The sequence below is a fragment of the Balaenoptera physalus genome, assembly GCF_965194825.1.
Source record: "Balaenoptera physalus genome assembly, chromosome: 10".
NCBI lineage: Eukaryota > Metazoa > Chordata > Mammalia > Artiodactyla > Balaenopteridae > Balaenoptera > Balaenoptera physalus.
Window position 1 is genome coordinate 32,149,724 of NC_138889.1, and position 20,686 is coordinate 32,170,409.

Sequence of the window (20,686 nt, forward strand, 5' to 3'; positions counted from 1 at the left end):
AGGAAGGCAGACCAGGCCACCTCCCCTGCTGGGAGCAGTGGGGTCGCCCAGGTCAGCAAGGACACCAAGGAAGGCAAGCGGGGTGCACAGGGCGGGAGGGGCTGATGGAACCACTAGAGTCCATTCTGGGAAGGAACAGAAAGAACCCAAGTTTCCCACATTCTCGAGGGTGGTGCCAGAAAGCTCAGCGTGGTCCCGAGACTCCACGCCTCCTGCCCCAGGCTCCCCGTGCCCAGCTCAGGAAGTGTGGGATCAACTAGCCGATGGCCAGAAAGTTCTGTCACTGTCTTCCCAACAAGACCTCAGGTTGAGTGGCAGCAAGAGGAAGAGAGGGCCACATGCCCGCCACCCACGTTGTCCACAGAGATCTGTGCTCCCGGCCACCCAGGGTGGGTGCTTCAGGTCTACCAGGGCCTCCTCTGCCTGGCCCGCTGACATCCGAGTTCTCTCCACAGAGAACGTCATGGTTTGCCTCGCCCTGCCTGAAAGGCCTACCATCTCTCTACTATCCACTATCTCTTAGCTCATTTGCGAAAAAGAGATCTTATGACGACTTCAATGAATAAAAAAAGTCTTCCTTCTCTCTATGTCTACTATTGAGGTAAAAATCTTCTCTCACCTCCTGCTAATTATTCATCAGCACAGATGTACAGAATTTTGGAAGCACAATGATTCCTAAAGCAGGAAAAAAGAAAAAGTTATTTTACAGTAGTAAGTCAATGTCCAATTAGGATCAAGACTTTGGAGTGCCCTGACTTGTCCCTTTACACACTAACACAGATTCTTCCTTAAAAAATATCTAGTCTCTTCTAATCCTGGAATAATTTAGGGCAGTGTGTCTCAAACTTTTTCCATCAAAGCAGAGGAAGGTACATGCATAGCCACAGGAGATTGCTTAAGGCACTCTGGGAGCACAATCCCCAAAGGGATTCAATAAAAATGGGAAAATTTTTGAAACCAGAAGGTTTATCTTTTAAAACGCATGCAAATTGTGACTACTTTCCCATAACATGTCTTTATGTGATTCACTGTAAAACTGATTTAACTTTCATACCAGATTAAATTACCTAAAATTTCACCTCTAAGTTTTTGAGTGAAGTTAAAATTCCTGAATGATGTACTGTGTTTATTCTGTGACTTTTGTATCCCTGGCACACTGCCATGTATGTCCCTGAAAAGCCGAACATTAGGATGTTATGATCCCCTGATAATTTTGTTAAATAACTATTATGGAGAACAGGACAGTCATTCAAAAACGGATAAGTGTCTCTTTCAGAAAACTTAAGAGTAGTAGTGAATATATCTGTTACTTGGCTCCTGCAATCTTACCCTCTGTTTCCCAATTGGAGATACAGCAAGTAAGTTGAATCAGTGTCACTGAGGCAGGTGAGCTGCAGAGCGTCCCAGTAACCACTCTTCGGAAACAAAACCTCTTGTAACAGCTTCCTTCCCCTGATCCTTCTAGAAACCTCATGAGATCTTGTTGTGAATATCACTTTAAGAACCTTTTTTCCTGCCTTATGCAGCAGTGAGGGAAAGCTAATGTGTCAACTAGATATGTGTATGTGTTCTATTCAATAATCTTAAAGTAACAAATAAGTGCATCCATATGACTTCAACATTTCACCACAATCCTCCTTGCCAAAGGACTAAGTCCTGTCATGGAGGAGAAAGTTTGGAAATAGTGCTTCAGGACCACCCACTATCTCATTGTCAAGTGCTTTGTCACTTGGGAGGCTGGGCAATGATATCCAACAAACTTAGTTATGTCTTTGAGCCTTGTGACCTTTGTAATTCTTCTTGTTGATGAAAGCTATCTTTAGTTATGAAAAATTTTGCCAAATAACTGCTTTTGACTTAAGGCACTTAAATAATTCTAGCTTCAAAATTAATGAAAAAATGATTGAAAATGTCCTTAGAGTAATTTGGAAGACATTCTGCACATATATTTATATTTGGAAGAATAGTAATTTTAAAGCTAAATACATCTTAGGCCATAATTAAAAGTGTCAGACTATGAAACGATTAGTGCATTTAAGAAAGAAAAATTTAAAAAAAAATCTTTAAAAAATTGTGTCAGAATATCTTATTGGTACAAAATAAATGAGACAATAGAAACATAGAAAGAAATTTCCCTAATTTATAATGTATTTCTTTGTTCTGGAGATTTATTCATTACTGTGAATATTAGCCACATTTAATCTTTTTAATCATTGTTATGAGAATACTTTATTTATTTTGAAATATATCCTACTAAAATAAGTAAATATAAACACATGTACAGTTTAGAGAATCACATTAAAACACTTATGTACTCACCAACCACCAAAAAGAGAAGAATATTAGCTGTTACCTTGCTATGTCTTGTGCCAGATGATTCTACTCCCTCCCCCAGCTAACAATCCAATATTTTGTGTGTACATCAATTCCTTCCTTTAAAAAAAATGTTTAACCATTTGTGTATTTATGTCTAAACAATAGGCAGTTTAGTTTTGCTTGTTTTAAGCTTTATATCTGTTTGTAGTCTTCAGGGACTTGATTTTTTCTTGTTCACAAAAAATTAGGTTTCTAAGAATCATCCATGTTGGTGGGTTTAGCTGTGTAACATTCTATTGTGTGATATTGCAAATAAGAAATCCATTTATATATCTACTTTCTAATAGGTAGATATTTGCATTGATTCTAGTTTTTGCTATTATGAACTGTACAGTAGTAAAGACTCTCATATATGATTCCTAATCCACAAAAATTTCTCTAGAGTATATACCTATCGTGGAATGGTGGAGTCACAGAGTATACAAAAGTTCAATTTCACATGTTATTGTGAGACTGTTGTCCAAAGTGACTATTCCAACTTACCTGCCACTCCACCAAAAATCCAGTCCCATTGATCTGTATCTTTTATGGAACTTAATATTTTAGACAATTTAATTTTTTACCAATCTCTTTGGTATGAAATGGTATCTCATTATCTTATGAGTTTCTTTGGTTAATAATGAGATTGATCATATATTCATATGTTCATTGTGAAATATCTGTTCTGTTGTTGATATCTAGTAGGATGTTATCTACTTTTTATTGATTTTTTGGCTATATTGAGGTATAATTGACAAATAAAATTATAACATATTTAAAGTATACAGTGTTATGATTTGATATATGTACACATTGTAAAAGGATTCCCACAGCCAGATCAATACACATTCATACCCTCACATATTTATTTATTTATTTATTTTGTAGGAATGCTCAAGGTCTACTCTCTTAGCAAATTTCAATTATATGATACAGGATTATAAACTAGCATCACCGTGAACCACATTGGATTCTCAGAACTTACTCATCTTATGACTGAAAGTTTTTACCCTTTTACCAACCTCTCCCCATTTCTACCCCACTGTGACCCCCAGCCCCTGGCCACCACCATTCTATTTTTTCTATGAGTTTGACTTTTTTTTATAACTGATACCATGCAGTATTTGTGTTTCTGTGGCTGGCTTATTTCACTTAGCATAATGCTCTCCAAGTTCATTCAGGTTGTCACAAATGACAGGATTTCCTTCTTTTTATAAGGCTGAATAATATTTATACATATATATGTCATATCTTCTTTATCTGTTCATCTGTTAATGGACACTTATGTTGTTTCCATATCATGGTTACCATAAATATTGCTTCAGTGAACATGGGAGTACAAAAATCTCTTCAAGATAATGATTTTGCTTCTTTTGAGTATATGCTCAAAAGTGACATTGCTGGCTCATATGGTATTTCTATTTTTAACTTCTTGATGAACCTCCATTCTATTTTCCAAAGTGACTGTACCAGTTTACATTTCCACTAAAACAGTGCACAGGGGCTCCCTTTTCTCCACATCCTTGACAGCATTTATCTCTTGTCTTTTTGATGATAGCCATCCTAACAGGTATGAGGTGATATCTCATTTTGGTTTTGATTTGCATTTCCCTGATCATTAGCGATGTTGACCACTTTTTCATGTACCTGTTGGCCATTTGTATGTCTTCTATGGAAAAAATGTCTACTCAGGTTTTTGCCCATTTTTTAATTGTGTTATTAATTTTTTGCTTTTGAGTTGTATTAGTATCTTGTGTATTTTGGGTAATCACCTCATTGGATATGTGGAGTGCAAATATTTCCTCCCATTCTATATGTTGCCTTTTCATTTTGTTGATGTATTCCTTTGCTGTACTGAAGCTTTTTAATTTGATGTAATCCCTCTGCTAATTGTTGCTTTTACCTAGGCTTTTGGTGTCAAATCCAAAAAACTATTGCTAAGACCAATGTCAAGGCGATTACCCCCTGTGTTTTCTTCCAGGAGTTTTATGGTTTCAGGCCTTACATTCAAGTCATTAATACATTTTGAGTTTATTTTTGTGTATGGTGTAAGATAGGTGTCCAGTTTCATTCTTCTGCATGTGGTTGTCCAGTTTTCCTCATACCATTCAATGAAGATGCTGTTATTCCTCATTGTATATTCTTGGCACATTTGTAGAAAATTAATTAACCATATACACATGGGTTTATTTCTGGGCTCTCTATTCTCCTCTATTGATCTATATGTCTGTTTTTATGACAATACCATACTGTTGTGATTACTATTACTTTGTTATGTAGTTTGAAATCAGGAAGTGTGATGCCTCCATCTTTGTTCGTCTTTCCCAGTATTGCTTTGGCTGTTCAGGGTCCGTTGTGGTTTCATGCAAATTTTAGGATTGTTTTTTCTATTTCTGAAAGAAAATTACCATTGGAATTTTGGTAGGGATTGCATTGATTGTGCTTTGGGTAGTATGAATATTTTTAATATTAATTCTTTCAGTCCATGAACATGGATGATCTTTCATGTATTTGTGTCTTTTTCAATTTCTTTTATCAATTTTTATAGTTTTCAGTGACAGATACTTCATCTCCTTGGTTAAATTTATTTCTAAGCATACTATTTTTTTTTGATGCTATTGTAATAGGATTGTTTTCTTAACTTCTGTAACAATTCATTATTAGTGTATAGAAATGCAACTGATTTTTTGTTTTTACTGAGCATGCCCTCTTTAATTTAATTTAATTTTTTTTATACAGCAGGTTCTTTCTTTTTTGAATTTTATTTTATTTACTTTTTTATACAGCAGGTTCTTATTTGTTATCTATTTTATAATTATTAGTGTATATATGTCAATCCCAATCTCCCAATTCATCCCACCACCACCCCCCACCCCCACTTTCCCCCCTTTGTGTCCATATGTTTGTTCTCTACATTTGTGTCTCTATTTCTGCCTTGCAAACCACTTCATCTGTACCATTTTTCTAGATCCCACATATATGCGTTAATATACCATATTTGTTTTTCTCCTTCTGACTTACTTCACTCTGTATGACAGTCTCTAGGTCCATCCACATGTCCACAAATGACCGAAATTCCTTCCTTCTTATGGCTGAATAATCTTCCATTGTATATATGTACCACATCTTCTTTACCCATTCGTCTGTCGATGGGCATTTAGGTTGCTTCCAGGACCTGGCTACTGTAAATGGTGTTGCAATGAACATTAGGGTGCACGTGTCTTTTTGAATTATGGTTTTCTCAGGGTATATGCCCAGTGGTGGGGTTGCTGGATCATATGGTAATTCTATTTTTAGTTTTTTAAGGAAACTCCATACTGTTCTCCATAATGGCTGTATCAATTTACATTCCCACCAACAGTGCAAGAGGGTTCCCTTTTCTCCACATCCTCTCCAGCATTTATTGTTTGTAGATTTTCTGATGATGCCTATTCTAACCGGTGAGAGGTGATATCTCATTGTAGTTTTGATTTGCGTTTTTCTAATAATTAGTGATGTTGAGGAGCTTTTCATGTGCCTCTTGGTCATCTGGATGTCTTCTTTGGAGAAATGTCTACTGAGGTCTTTTGCCCATTTTTTGATTGGGTTGTTTGCTTTTTTAATATTGAGCTGCATGATCTGTTTATATATTTTGGAGATTAATCCTTTGTCTGTTGATTTGCTTGCAAATATTTTCTCTCATTCTGAGGGTTGTCTTTTCATCTAGTTTATACTCTCTTCTGCTGTGCAAAAGTTTTTAAGTTTCAATAGGTCCCTTTTGTTTATTTTTGTTTTTATTTCCATTACTCTAGGAGGTGAGTCAAAAAAGATCTTGCTGTAGGCAGAAATAGAGACACAGATGTAGAGAACATAGTATGGACATCAAAAGGGGAAAGCAAGGGAGCGGGTTGTTGGTGGTGGGATGAATTGGGAGATTGGGATTGACATACATACACTAATATGTAAAAAATAGATTAATAAGAACCTGCTGTATAAAAAAAAAAATCTTGCTGTGATTTATGTCAAAGAGTGTTCTTCCTATGTTTTCTTCTAAGAGTTTTATAGTGTCCAGTCTTACATTTAGGTCTCTAATCCATTTTGAGTTTATTTTTATGTATGGTGTTAGGGAGTGTTCTAATTTCATTCTTTTACATGTAGCTGTCCAGTTTTCCCAGCACCACTTATTGAAGAGACTGTGTTTTCTCCATGGTATATCCTTGCCTCCCTTGTCATAGATTAGTTGACCATAGGTGTGTGGGTTTATCTCTGCGCTTTCTATCTTGTTCCATTGATCTATGTTTCTGTTTTTGTGCCAGTACCATATTGTCTTGATTACTGTAGCTTTGTAGTATAGTCTGAAGTCAGGGAGTCTGATTCCTTCAGCTCCGTTTTTTCCCTCAAGACTGCTTTGGCTATTCGGGGTCTTTTGTGTCTCCATACAAATTTTAAGATTTTTTGTTCTATTTCCGTAAAAAATGCCATTGGTAATTTGATAGGGATTGCATTGAATCTGTAGATTTCTTTGGGTAGTATAGTCATTTTCACAATATTGATTCTTACAATCCAAGAACATGGTATATCTCTGCATATGTTGGTATCATCTTTAATTTTTTCATCAGTGACTTATAGTTTTCTGCGTACAGGTCTTTTGTCTCCCTAAGTAGGTTTATTCCTAGGTATTTTATTCTTTTTGTTGCAATGGTAAATGGGAGTGTTTTCTTAATTTCTCTTTCAGATTTTTCATCATTAGTGTATAGGAATGCAAGAGATTTCTGTGCATTAATTTTGTATCCTGCTACTTTACCAAATTCATTGATTATCTCTAGTAGTTTTCTGGTGGCATCTTTAGGATTTGCTGTGTATAGTATCATGTCATTTGCAAACAGTGACAGTTTTACTTCTTCTTTTCCCATTTGTATTCCTTTTATTTCTTTTTCTTCTCTGATTGCCGTGGCTAGGACTTCCAAAACTATGTTGAATAATAGTGGTGAGAGTGGACATCCTTGTCTTGTTCCTGATCTTAGAGGAAATGCTTTCAGTTTTTCACCATTGAGAATGATGTTTGCTGTGGGTTGGTCATATATGGCCTTTAATATGTTGAGGTAGGTTCCCTCTATGCCCACTTTCTGGAGAGTTTTTATCAGAAATGGGTGTTGAATTTTGTCAAAAGCTTTTTCTGCATCTATTGAGATGATCATATGGGTTTTATTCTTCAATTTGTTAATATGGTGTATCACATTGATTGATTTGCGTATATTGAAGAATCCTTGCATCCCTGGGATAAATCCCACTTGATCGTGGTGTATGATCCTTTTAATGTGTTGTTGGATTCTGTTTGCTAGTATTTTGTTGAGGATTTTTGCATCTATATTCATCAGTGATATTGGTCTGTAATTTTCTTTTTTTTTTTTTTTGTAGTATCTTTGTCTGGTTTTGGTATCAGGGTGATGGTGGCCTCATAGAATGTGTTTGGGAGTGTTCCTTCCTATGCAATTTTTTGGAAGAGTTTCAGAAAGATGAGTGTTGTTTGTTGGAAGATTTTTAATCACAGTTTCAATTTCATTACTTGTGATTTGTCTGTTCATATTTTCTATTTTTTCCTGGTTCAGTCTTGGAAGGTTATACCTTTCTAAGAATTTGTCCATTTCTTCCAAGTTGTCCATTTTATTGGCATAGAACTGCTCGTAGTAGTCTCTTAGGATGTTTTGTATTTCTGCGGTGTCTGTTGTAACTTCTCCTTTTTCATTTATAATTTTATTGATTTGAGTCCTCTCCCTCTTTTTCTTGATGAGTCTAGCTAATGATTTATCAATTTTGTTTATCCTCTGAAGGAACCAGCTTTTAATTTTATTGATCTTTGCTATTGTTTTCTTTGTTTCTATTTCATTTATTTCTGCTCTAACTTTATGATTTCTTTCCTTCTGCTAACTTTGGATTTTGTTTGTTCTTCTTTCTCTACTTCCTTTAGGTTTAAGTTTAGATTGTTTATTTGAGATTTTTCTTGTTTCTTGAGGTACACTTGTATAGCTACAAACTCCCTCTTAGAACGGCTTTTGCTGCATCCCATAGGTTTTGGATCATCATGTTTTCACTGTCGTTTGTCTCTAGGTATTTTTTGATTTCCTCTTTGATTTCTTCAGTGATCTCTTGGTTATTTAGCAACGTATTGTTTAGCCTCCATGTGTTTGTGTTCTTTACGTTTTTTTCCCTGTACTTGATTTCTAATCTCATAGCGTTGTGGTCAGAAAAGATGCTTGATATGATTTCAATTTTCTTAAATTTACTGAGGCTTGATTTGTAACCCAAGATGTGATCTATCCTGGAGAATGTTCCATGTGCACTTGAGAAGAAAGTGTAATCTGCTGTTTTTGGATGGAATGTCCTATAAATATAAATTAAATCTATCTGGTCTATTGTGTCATTTAAAGCTTCTGTTTCCTTATTTATTTTCATTTTGGATGATCTGTCCCTTAGTGTAAGTGAGGTGTTAAAGTCCCCCACTATTATTGTGTTACTGTCAATTTCTCTTTTATAGCTGTTAGCAGTTGCCTTATATATTGAGGTGCTCCTATGTTGGGTGCATATATATTTATAATTGTTATATCTTCTTCTTGGATTGATCCCTTGATCATTATGTAGTGTCCTTCCTTGTCTCTTGTAACATTCTTTATTTTAAAGTCTATCTTATCTGATATGAGTATTGCTACTCCAGTTTTCTTCTTATTTCCATTTTCATGGAATATCTTTTTCCACCCCATCACTTTCAGTCTGTATGTATCCCTAGGTCTGAAGTGGGTCTCTTGTAGACTGCATATATATGGGTCTTGTTTTTGTATCCATTCAGTGAGCCTGTGTCTTTTGCTTGGAGCATTTAATGCATCCACATTTAAGGTAATTATCAATATGTATGTTCCTATTACCATTTGCTTAATTGTTTTGGGTTTGGTTTTGTAGGTCCTTTTCTTCTCTTGTGTTTCCCACTCAGAGAAGTCCCTTTAGCATTTTTTGTAAAGTTGGTTTTGTGGTGCTGAATTCTCTTTGCTTTTGATTGTCTGTAAAGCTTTTGATTTCTCCCTAGAATATGAATGAGATGCTTGCCAGGTAGCATAATCATGGTTAGAGGTTCTTCCCTTTCATCACTTTAAATATATCATGCCACTCCCTTCTGGCTTATAGCGTTTCTGCTGAGAAATCAGCTGTTTACTTAATAGAGTTCCCTTTTATGTTATTTGTCGGTTTTCCCTTGTTGCTTTTAATAATTTTTCTTTGTCTTTAATTTTTATCAGTTTGATTATTATGTTTCTCAAAATGTTTCTCCTTGGGTTTATACTTCCTGGGACTCTCTGTGCTTCCTGGACTTGGGTGGCTATTTCTATTCCCATGTTAGGGAAATTTTCGACTATAATCTGTTCAAATATTTTCTTGGGTCCTTTCTCTCTCTCTTCTCCTTCTGGGACCCCTATAATTCAAATGTTGGTGCATTTAATGTTGTCCTAGAGGTCTCTTAGGCTGTCTTTATTTCTTTTCATTCTTTTTTCTTTATTCTGTTCAGCAGCAGTGAATTCCACCATTCTGTCTTTCAGGTCACTTATCCGTTCTTCTGCCTCAGTTTTTCTGCTATTGATTCCTTCTAGTGTAGTTTTCATTTCAGTTATTGTATTGTTCATCTCTGTTTGTTTGTTCTTTAATTCTTCTGGGTGTTTGTTCTTTACTTCTTCTAGGTCTTAGTTAAACACTGCTTACATCTTCTTGATCTTTTCCTCCATTCTTTTTCTGAGGTCCTGGATCATCTTCACTATCATTATTCTGAATACTTTTTCTAGAAAGCTGCCTATCTCCACTTTCTTTACTTGTTTTTTGGGGTTTCATCTTGTTCCTTCATCTGGTACATAGTTCTCTGCCTTTTCACTTTGTCTATCTTTCTGTGAATGTGATTTTCATTCCATAGGCTACAGGATTGTAGTTCTTCTTGCTTCTGTTGTCTGCCCTCTGGTGGATGAAGCTATCTAAGAGGCTTGTGCAAGCTTCCTGATGGGATGGACTGGTGGTGGGTAGAGCTGGATGTTGCTCTGTTGGGCAGAGCTCAGTAAAACTTTAATCTGCTTGTCTGCCCATTGGTGGGACTGAGTTCCCTCCCTGTTGGTTGTTTGGCCTGAGGTGACCCAGCACGGGAGGCTACAGGCTGTTTGGTGGGGTTAATGGCAGACTCTGGGAGGGTTCACACTAAGGGTTACTTCCCATAACTTCTGCTGCCAGTGTCCTTGTCCCCAAAGTGAGCCACAGCCACCCCCCACCCCGCCTCTGCAGGAGACCCTCCAACACCAGCAGGTAGGTCTGGTTCAGACTCCTATGGGGTTACTGCTCCATCCCCCTGGGTCCTGATGCACACCCTACTTTGTGTGTGCCCTCCAAGAGTGGAGTCTCTGTTTCCCCCAGTCCTGTTGAAGTCTTGCAATCAAATCGCATTTTCCTTCAAAGTCTGATTCTCTGGCATTTCCTCCTCTCGTTGCCAGACCCCCAGGTTGGGAAGCCTGACGTGGGGCTCAGAACCTTCACTCCAGTGGATTGACTTCTGTGGTATAATTGTTCTCCAGTTTGTGAGTCATCAACCCAGCGATTATGGGATTTGATTTTATTGTGATTATGCCCCTCCTACTGTCTCATTGTAGCTTCTCCTTTGTCTTTGGATATGGGGTATCTTTTTTGGTGAGTTCCAGTGTCTTCCTGTCAATGATTGTTCAGCAGTTTTGATTCCATTGCTCTCCCAAGAGGGAGAGTCACAACTGATTTTTGTATATTGATATTGTTTCCTGAAACTTATCCTGAAGTTATTTATTAGTACTAACAGTTTTTTGGTGGATTCTTTAGGGGTTTCTATATTTAAGATTATGTTATCTACAAACAGAACCAATTTTGCTTCTTCCTTTCTGATTTGGATGTTGTTTATTCCTTTTTCTCTCCTAATTGCTCTGACTAGAATTTCCAGTACTATGTTGAAAAAATGGCAACAGTGTGCAACCTTGATTTCTTCCTGTCATAGAGGAAAAGCTTTCAGCTTTTCACCTTTGAGTATGATGTTTACTGTGAGCTTGTCATATACGGCCTTTATTATGTTGAGGTGCATTCTCTCAATGCCCACTTTGTTGAGAATTTTTGTCATGAAATGATATTGAATTTTGTCAATTTTTTTTGCATCTATTGAGATGATTACCTCATTTTTCATCCTTCATTTTGTTAATGTAGTGTGTCACATGGATTGATTTGCATATGTTGAACTATCCTTGCATCCCAGAATTAAATCCCACTTGATCATGGTGTATGATTCTTTTAATGTACTGTTGAATTCAGTTTGTTAGTATTTTTTTCAGGATTTTTGCATCAATATTCATCAGGGATACTGGCCTGTACTTTTCTTTTCTTCTGGTATTTTTATCTGGCTTTGGTATCAAGGTAATATTGGCTTCCTAAAATGAGTTTGGACGTGTTCCTTCCTCTTCTCTTTTTGGGAAGAGTTTGAGAAGGATTGGTATTAATTCTTCTTTAAATGTTTGGTAGAGTTCACTAGTGAAACCACCTGGTTCTGGACTTTTCTTTGTTGGGAATTTTTTGAATACTGACTCAATCTCCTCACTAATAATTGGTCTGTTCAGGTTTTCTATTTCTTCATGATTCAACTATGTTAGGTTGCATGTTTCTAGATATTTGTACAGTTTTCTAGGTTATCTAGTTTGTTGTTCACTGTAGTTTTTTATAACCCTTACTATTTCTGTGTATTTTTTTTATTTCTTGCATTTTAAAATTTCATTTATTTGAGTCTTCTCTCCTTTTTTTTTAAAGTTATTCTAGCTAAAGTCTGCCAAATTTTTCCCCCCAAAATATCAGCTTTTAGCTTTATTGATCTTTCTACTGTCTTTCTAGTCTCTATTTCATTTATTTCTGCTCAGATCTTTCTTATTTTCTTCCTTCAACTAACTTTGGGCTTAGTTTCTTCTTCATTTTCTAGTTCCTTGAGATATAAAGTTAAGTTCTTTACTTGAGATATTTTTTTCTTTCTTCTTCTTCTTCCTTTTTTTTTTTTTTTTGACTCTGTTTTGATGTTTGTACCTTAGATAAAACATCCACCTCTCTTTGGCTTGATAGACTGGCCTCATATAAGAGATGGACCTCTTCAGTCAACCCAACCTGAGCTCATGGGTGTCCCTCAAACCTTTGTGATCGTCCAAGCCACCATCTTTGCTTTTAGTGGCTCCCAGTAGATCAGGATGGGTCAAGAACCTTCAGTGTCCCAAAGGCATGGGAAAATGCCCATATGACTATTCAGGCTCCTGGAGGACTATTGATTGCCTGACCCTTCCGCTCTCCACTGAAAGCAAATTTGAAGATTGACTTCAGTCAGGAGATGGGAAAGTGAGGGGTTAGATATGCAATGTACCCCTATCAGGAAAAAACTAGGTGCTGGTTGTTTTTGCCTCCTTACTCTGTGTTAAGCCAGGGGGAATAGTCACTGGAATTGCTTGTGTGCCCAAATAGAACCACGTCTTTGTTTTATGTGGTCTTGGGGAACTCATGGAATGTCTAGCCTCATCATCTCCCATAGGTAGGTGATTTGGGAACCAGTCTCTCAGGTAGCAACTGTAACAGTTGGGGTGTGAGATGTTTGGACAAGCTCTTTCCATGGAGAAGCTGGAGGTGTGCTTTTACTGTTGGAATGAGCAAGGGAGAGATAGTGGGGAACATGCTTACCAGCTCTTTCACGCTCTTGGGAGAATCCCAGTCAGCTCCCAAATGCAAGTTGATTAGGAGCCGGAAACTCAAGCAGTAGCTGGAAGAGTACAGAGTTATATTCTTTCCAGGGAGAAATTGGGAAACGAAGATGGGCATTTTGCCTGCTCCCTCTGTGCTGAGTCCTGGGGGGATAGCTTCAGCAACTGCTTGTGTGCTCATCTGAAAACTGTTTTTGTTGTTTATTTGTTTGTTTAATATGATTATATGGTGCTTGTAAATGCTGAACTCCATTTCCCATCAGAGCTAGGTAATTTAGGGTCCCGTCCCTTGGGTGACAGCCATAAAATTTAGATGTGTGAACAAGCTCCTTCTAGGGAGAAGATGGCAACTTGGTTTTATTGTTGGAGCAAGCCAGAGGGAGAAAGAAGGTGGGGGAAGTGCCCACTGAGTTTTTTTGGTTTCAATCAGCACCTAGTTGTAGTCTGATTAGAAGCCAAACCCTCGGGCAGTAGCTGAGTAAATATGTAGTCAAACCTCTTCTAGGGAAAAGTAGGGAGGATAGGTATTTTTGTCTTCTCCCTCTGCACTGAGGCCAGGGAAGATAGCCTCATGGAGTTTTCGTGCACCCATTTAACAGCTGATTCTTTGTTCGCTATAGCCCTGTAGTCAGTGCTATGTGATTTGAAGGTTCATCCCTAGGATGGCACCCTTAAATGATGCGGCACTAGATGTGTATTCCAGTCCCTTCACTCCTCAGAGAGAAACTAGGTGTTGGGAGTCCCCTCCCAGTTGTAAGGCTCTGTGCTGGGAGTGGGTTTATGGCAAGAGTGTGTTCTAGCCTTTCCTACCCATTTCAACGTGGGTATTTTCTCAGTTGCCTGATGTGTAGAAGTAACTCAGGTAGTTTCTGGATTACTCTCAGAAGGAATTGATCCATGTATAGCTGTATATTTGATGCATTTGTGGGAGGAGGGAAAGTCAGGAGCCTCCTATATCACCATCTTGGTGCAGTCCTCTTATTGATTTCTAATAGTTCTAGTAGTTGTACATTCTAGACACCAGTACTTTATTGATTACATGTTTGGTAATATGGCTTACATTTTCACTTCCTCTATAATATGTTTTGATGAACAGAAGCTCTTCATTGTCATGAAGTAGACCTATCAGTACTCTCCTTTATGAATTATGATTTTTGATTTTTATTTAGAAACCCTTTCTTGCAAAACCTAGAAAAAAATTCTCCAATGTTTTCTTCTAAAAATTTGGAAGTTTTGACTTTTGTATTTGCATCAGTAGTCAAATGAGAACTAGCTTCATATGTGAGTTTTCTATTCTTGCTCCTGTGGTCAATTTGACTATCCTTGCATCAAAGGATATCCTACCCACCAGTCCTAACTGATATAAGTTAATAACTCTTGATTTTTGGTGTGCTAAATTCCCCCAGTGTATTCATCCCTTTGGATATTCTCAGCCCTTTGCTCTTCCATATAAAACTCTGAATCATCTTATGAATTTTCTTTAAAAATCTATTGGAATTTTGATCAGAATTTCACCATGACTTTCAATAACTCTTCAAAATTTGACATCCTTAAGATGGAATTTTCTTATCCATGAATGTGAAACATCTTTAAATTTATTAAATATTGTTCAATGTTTTTCTTTAAAGTTTTATAATTTTCTGTGTATAGGTATTGTACATGTTAGATTTATTCTTTGATTTGCTAGCTTTGTTGCTTTTGTTAATGGTGTCTGTGTTGGGGGTCTTCAAGACCTCCCTCATGCTTGAAGGACTTAAAATGCTTAGAAGCTATTGTACTCATAGTTATGGTGTATTACAGCAAAAGAACACAGATCAAAATCAGATAACAGAAAAGGCACATGAGGCAAGGTCCAGGAGAAGCCAGACACAGGCTTCCAGGTTTTCCCTCCCAGTAGAAAATATTCAAACTGAAGCACGAAGAAAAAAAAAATAATACAAAAAAGCAGTAAAGACATGTAAGACATAGTGAAAACATATAACATGTTATGTGATTGGTGACCCAGAAGGAATAAAAGAATTGAAGAAAATACCTTATTTTTTCTATTTACTGAAAAAGTTTCTATACAATTGGTACTAGTTGTTTGATAAATAATTGATAGATTTTTCTGCACAGTTGTATCTGGTGTTCTATTTATAGGAGGCTTTTAAACTATGATTCCGTGTCTTTAATAGTCATAGGACCATTGACATTTTCTGTTACTCTAACTGTAGCCCATCTTATATTTTATACTCATTATCATTTAGTTTTAACTATTTTCTATTCTCCATTATAATTTATTCTTCGATTTGGAGATTTTAGAAGTTTTCTTTTAAACTTTCAAGGATATGGAATTTTCTTAGTTTTCCTTTTATTACTGATAGCTAAATTAATTTTCTTATACTCGAAGAATGTGCTACTGGATACTGACTGGAATATTTTAAAACTGTTTTTGTTTTAATATGTGATAAATTTGGGCAGAAGTTTCTTGTGTACCAGAAAGAATTGTCCAACAAATAGATATGATGTTTTTTATATGTCCATTAGATCACTTGTGTTACTTGTGTTTTTTATATTTTTTGTAGCATTGCTGAGTTTTGATCTGCTTCATGTATTGATAACTGATGTAGATAGGTTGAACTTTCTTACCATGATAGTGAATTTACCAGATTTTCATTGTAGCCTGTCAATTTTTACTTTATATATTTTAAAGAAAAATTTTAGGTATCCATAAGCTCTAACATTGAAATTATTTTATCTTCCTGGAAAACTGCACTTTTTATCATTATGGGCTCACTCTCTTTTCTAGCAATTATTTTTGCCTTAAAGTCTATGACCAGCCACACCAATTTCTTTATTTTAGTATTTATGTGGTGTATCATTTTTCATTCTTTCAACTTTTCTCTGTTCTGATTTAGACGTACCTCTTAGAAAGAGCACATAGTGAGACGTTGTATCTTTTTGTCCAGATTGACAAGTCTTGTCTTTCACTGAGACAGTTATTCTGTTTTATTTATTGTAATTATTTGAATTCATTGATGTAATCTTATTTGTGTCTATTAAGCTACCTTTCATAATTTTAATTTTCTTTTTCCATTCTTCTTTTGGATTGATTGTTTGCTTTTCCCCCTTAATTCCTTACAATTTGAATATTAAACACTCTATTTCTCTTCAAGTGTTTATCCTAAAGCATTTTGGTGCTCATTTAACTTTATGAGATCTAAAGTTAATATTTTTGTCCTTTTTCAGGAAACTAAAAGAACTTTAGATTGCTTTAACTCCTTTCATCCTCCTCCCATCTTCAATACTATTGCTATCCCATAACTTAGTTACGTTTTCGTTTTTCTCTGTAAAGCAAAAATTGTTTTTGCAGAGTTCATATTTGTTTTGATTTATGACAGGATTGCATTTTTAAGCTCTGTATTCCTTCTTTTATTTCAGACCTTTTTTGTGTATTCTCTTCCTCACCCACCCAAAAGTGCATGTCTACAAATCATGCTGTCTATCTTCCCTTCAATTCAGTGGACTAATGGACCTTTTTTTTTTTTTTTTAAATTTTTATTTATTTATTTATTTAGTTTTGGCTGTGTTGGGTCTTCGTTTCTGTGCAAGGGCTTTCTCTAGTTGTGGCGAGCGGGGGCCACTCTTCATCGCAGTGCACGGGCCTCTCACTGTCGCGGCCTCTCTTGTTGCAGAGCACAGGCTCCAGACGCGCAGGCTCAGTAGCTGTGGCTCACGGGCCTAGTTGCTCCACGGCATGTGGGATCTTCCCAGACCAGGGCTCGAACCCATGTGCCCTGCATTGGCAGGCAGACTCCCAACTACTGTGCCACCAGGGAAGCCCTGGACCTTTGAAAGCCAATTTATGGACCTTAGGTTAAGAGCTCTTGACATAACTAAAAATGATCTTTAATAGTGTACTTTTTGGTGTCTTAATTCAAATAAAAGGCTATTTTGTCCACAAAGCTGTTATTTGCAGAACCAGCTAAAGAAAAATTCAATGGATGGATTAGGTTGTTACTCCCATAACACTAGTCCCTTGAAAGGAAGACCCACCAAAGGAACACTGGGCCCCACCACAGGGTAGGGAGATTCCTGGAGGATTCCTCTGCACTGCCAAGAGCTGTTCTCTTCCATTCCTGCTGTTTGCCATTGGCAACACTTGAATACAACTATGGGACAAGGTAATGGTCTCTGAATTCCTACTATACAATTTAAACAGTCTTGTGGGTCTAGACTTGTGGGACTAGGGAAGTAGCCTGTGGCAATAACTAGACTGTTGTTTTTGCTTATTAGGTCATACGACTTACCCTGCATCTTTCTAGAATGTTGGAGTTCACAGCCTATGCCAACTCTTGATCAGCAGAGGCTACATGCATCCAGATACTGTGTAAACATTAATGGGCAATGGTACAGTTTAGTATTCTGAGAGAACAATCATATCCACCATCCAAATAGCTGAGTATATTTTTCTAAGACAAGGAACTGTCTTACAGCTGATTTTATGATTGAAGAAAACAGGAAAAAGAATGTGAAAAGAGAAGAAACTCCAAGGAGAGAAGAATGCAAGCTATAAGTGGTGTCTAGGAGGGCCAAAAGGTATGCTTATGTACTTATTATTCAGTAAAGTGCTGACCTGAATATCAAGACTTTGATCTTATTAGTGGTTCTAGTGCTAGCAGGGTGGTAGACTAAGGACAGCTGTGTGGGGTACTGAAAAAACATGGGCGTTGAAATCACTTGAGTCTAGGTTCAAGTGCTGGCTCTAGTATTTGTTGGTTTTGTGGCTGCTAGTAATTGCTCTAGCATCTCTTGGTCTTACTTTTCCAATTTGTAAAAGGGGGACAAACATATCTACCATGAGTGTTATGAAGATTAACTATAATGAAAGTAAAGGACTTTCAACACCTACCCTATGAAACACCCTCCATAAAAGGTAACAATTATCATTGTGTGACATTAGACCCATCACTGAATCTCTGTCTCTCTACAGTTTTCTAATTTATAAAATGGGAACTTAAAAAAAAAAAATCTCCTCTATTTATCTTACAAAAAGGCTGGGGAGGTATAAATGAGCTTGAGCACTTTGGTGACATTTTGGACAACTCCATTTAACAGAGTTTTTTAAGAATCTTGCCCTCACCTTCCCACTTCCCCCAAAAACTATCAAGTTGGATGTAAATGAATAAGTTGGTCTTCTTTAAATAATCATTCATTTCACCCAAACCTTAAAATACTATCAAATTTGACTATTTCTTTGGTAATTTTTCTCATATTTTTTATGGATATAGTTTCCCACATTTCATCATAGTATTTCCAGTCCAAGCCAGAAACTATAAAAAGAAAATATTTGGGGGAAAAAATCTTCCTGTGTAATAGTTGGTTTTCTTTTACCTCTTGAAAGTCTGTGTATATTTGAACATGTCAGCGAATTACCTGCACCCCATGATTTTCCTCATTGCCTCTCACAGCCATTGTAAACTACCCAGCCTGGAGTCAATTTCCCTCTGTACAGTTCTACATTTGCTTCAGGTTTCGTGTTTGCATTTCTTTTCAACTGAGTGTTCCAGTTTCTTCCCTTTAGCTGCTATGGTCAGGCAGTGTCTGAGATAGAACGAAAGGGACATTATAGCCAAAAAAATTCTGTCCCGAGCAGGGTTTGTGTACAAATCCCTCTCTCCTCTTTACCCTGGTGCACAGAGCTGGGAAATACAGCAGTCTCATGATCCCCATCATCCTCCCCCTTGAGCCTGAGAATGCAGCCAATTCTAAGCAGCCAGCTCCCAGCCTCTTGTTCCCCTGTACCACTGCCTGGCCTGTCTTCCTTCTCTAGAGACAAAGGCATTTCCTACAGAAGTACACATTTGGGGCACACTCAGCCCCAAATTATACTACTACAAATCCTGCTTCCAAAGAAGAATAAAGATAACAAAAGAAAAGAAAAAAGAGAAAAAGAACCCAAGTTGTTTTCTCTACCTTTTTATCTTGTTCATTTTTGGAAACAAGGAATGGTGTCTAAAACGTAAAACAGCCATTCAATAAATATAGTTGAATAAATAGACAATGTAAAGTAGAGAATGAAGTAGTGGGTTTTCTAAACCCCAACTATGGTGGATTCTGTGCACTGGATCATTTGGCATCCATTCCAATCTCATTCTTCTGTGTCTTCACAAAATGTAGAGGCTGGAAAGCTAAAAACTGCATTTCCCAGATTTCCTTGCAACTGGAGTTATAGATGTAATTTAGGTTCTACCAACCTGGTAAAATCATATGAGATTTGAATTTGAAACTCTGTTAAGTGGGGAGTTAAGAGGCATTTGTTTTGCTGATATAAACTGTGAGATGCAGCTTAGAACTGTGGTTAGCAGCTTCCTAATTTGATGGCTTGCTACAGCTCAAGTGGAAGCTTCCCCATCATTGGTAGCTGGAAGCTTAAAATACAGCCAGCTTCTATAACCTTCTATAACCTTTCCAATGATTTTGTAAGTCACCCAATACATCATAATAATCTATTTTTGCACCAACTATTGTCTGCAACCTAACTATTGTAGCATATCCACTGAAATTTATGACCTCTTTCACCACCTTACATCCATTTTTAATTTTTCCTTGTACAATGCCTGCCTTAATGGCTGGTCTGAAATGTACTTTATAGTATTGGACTTTTAGAAAAATAAACAATTGAATCTTTCCATTCATTCAGTCAATATTTGTAATCAATATTTTCCCAGAGCCCAGTAGCTTCTGGGTACAGCAAATGACACTTGGATATGTATATGTAAATTTCACTATTTCATTACTTCAACCTGTTTAATGCAGGACCTTACACCCCCTGCACCCCCCATTAATACTTCCTCTAGTCTGGTTCTTTGTATTTTGAATCCTCAGGCTTTTCTTCTACCTGGTGGTGAACAGTCCTCTTGTGTTCTTCCAATATGCTGTTTTTATCGACATCTGTCTTCTTTGTCACTTGAGGATAACATCCTCCATATGACCACTGCTTTCTACATGTGAACACTGATTCTTGCCAAGTCTAGGGTTTCCATGGGCTTCCAAAGTAGCCAGTTCTCAAAGTGCTATAATCCCTTTAATTATCACACTGTTGGAACAATAACTGCTCCAAGAATAAATGAGAGAATGCCTTTCTCCTTTAATCTGTGACATGATGTGTGACCAAAGCAAAATGACTTAAGCCCCATGTCTTACCATAACCTCCTGAAAACAGCTCCCTTCTCTGTAAAAGGATGAAATTTATGCATGAAGTTTGACAAGGGAATATATATACCAGCTATTCTCTGGTGCCTTCTGTCTTCTCTTCTTCTGAGCTTGTGCCACAATCTTCTCCTGCAGCCTAAAATAAAGCCCTTAAGACAAAAGTAAATATTATCTCAGGCCCATCTCTCCTTCATAAACTCCAGCAAAGGACAAGGCGTAAAACTTAAATCAGCACCATTCACTATTTGAGCGTCTACTTTGTGCTAGGCACCACTGATCCTCAGGTGAATTATACATGATTTTTACCCTTTAGGAATTTGTCATCTAGTGGAGATCAGTTAAAGAAACAACCTTCAAGCTGTACTATATTGCATATTAGATCAGGAAAACCCTTA

General features: G+C 37.0%; 1 long non-coding RNA gene across 1 annotated transcript in view; it reads left to right on the top strand.

Moving 5' to 3' along the window:
- Positions 1-20,686, top strand: part of LOC309636701 — a 76,040-nt gene that overhangs the window by 25,822 nt on the left and 29,532 nt on the right. The window contains exon 2 of the long non-coding RNA XR_014250149.1: positions 17,573-17,675. This is a non-coding gene — a long non-coding RNA (uncharacterized lncRNA). The remainder of the gene's footprint in view (positions 1-17,572; positions 17,676-20,686) is intronic.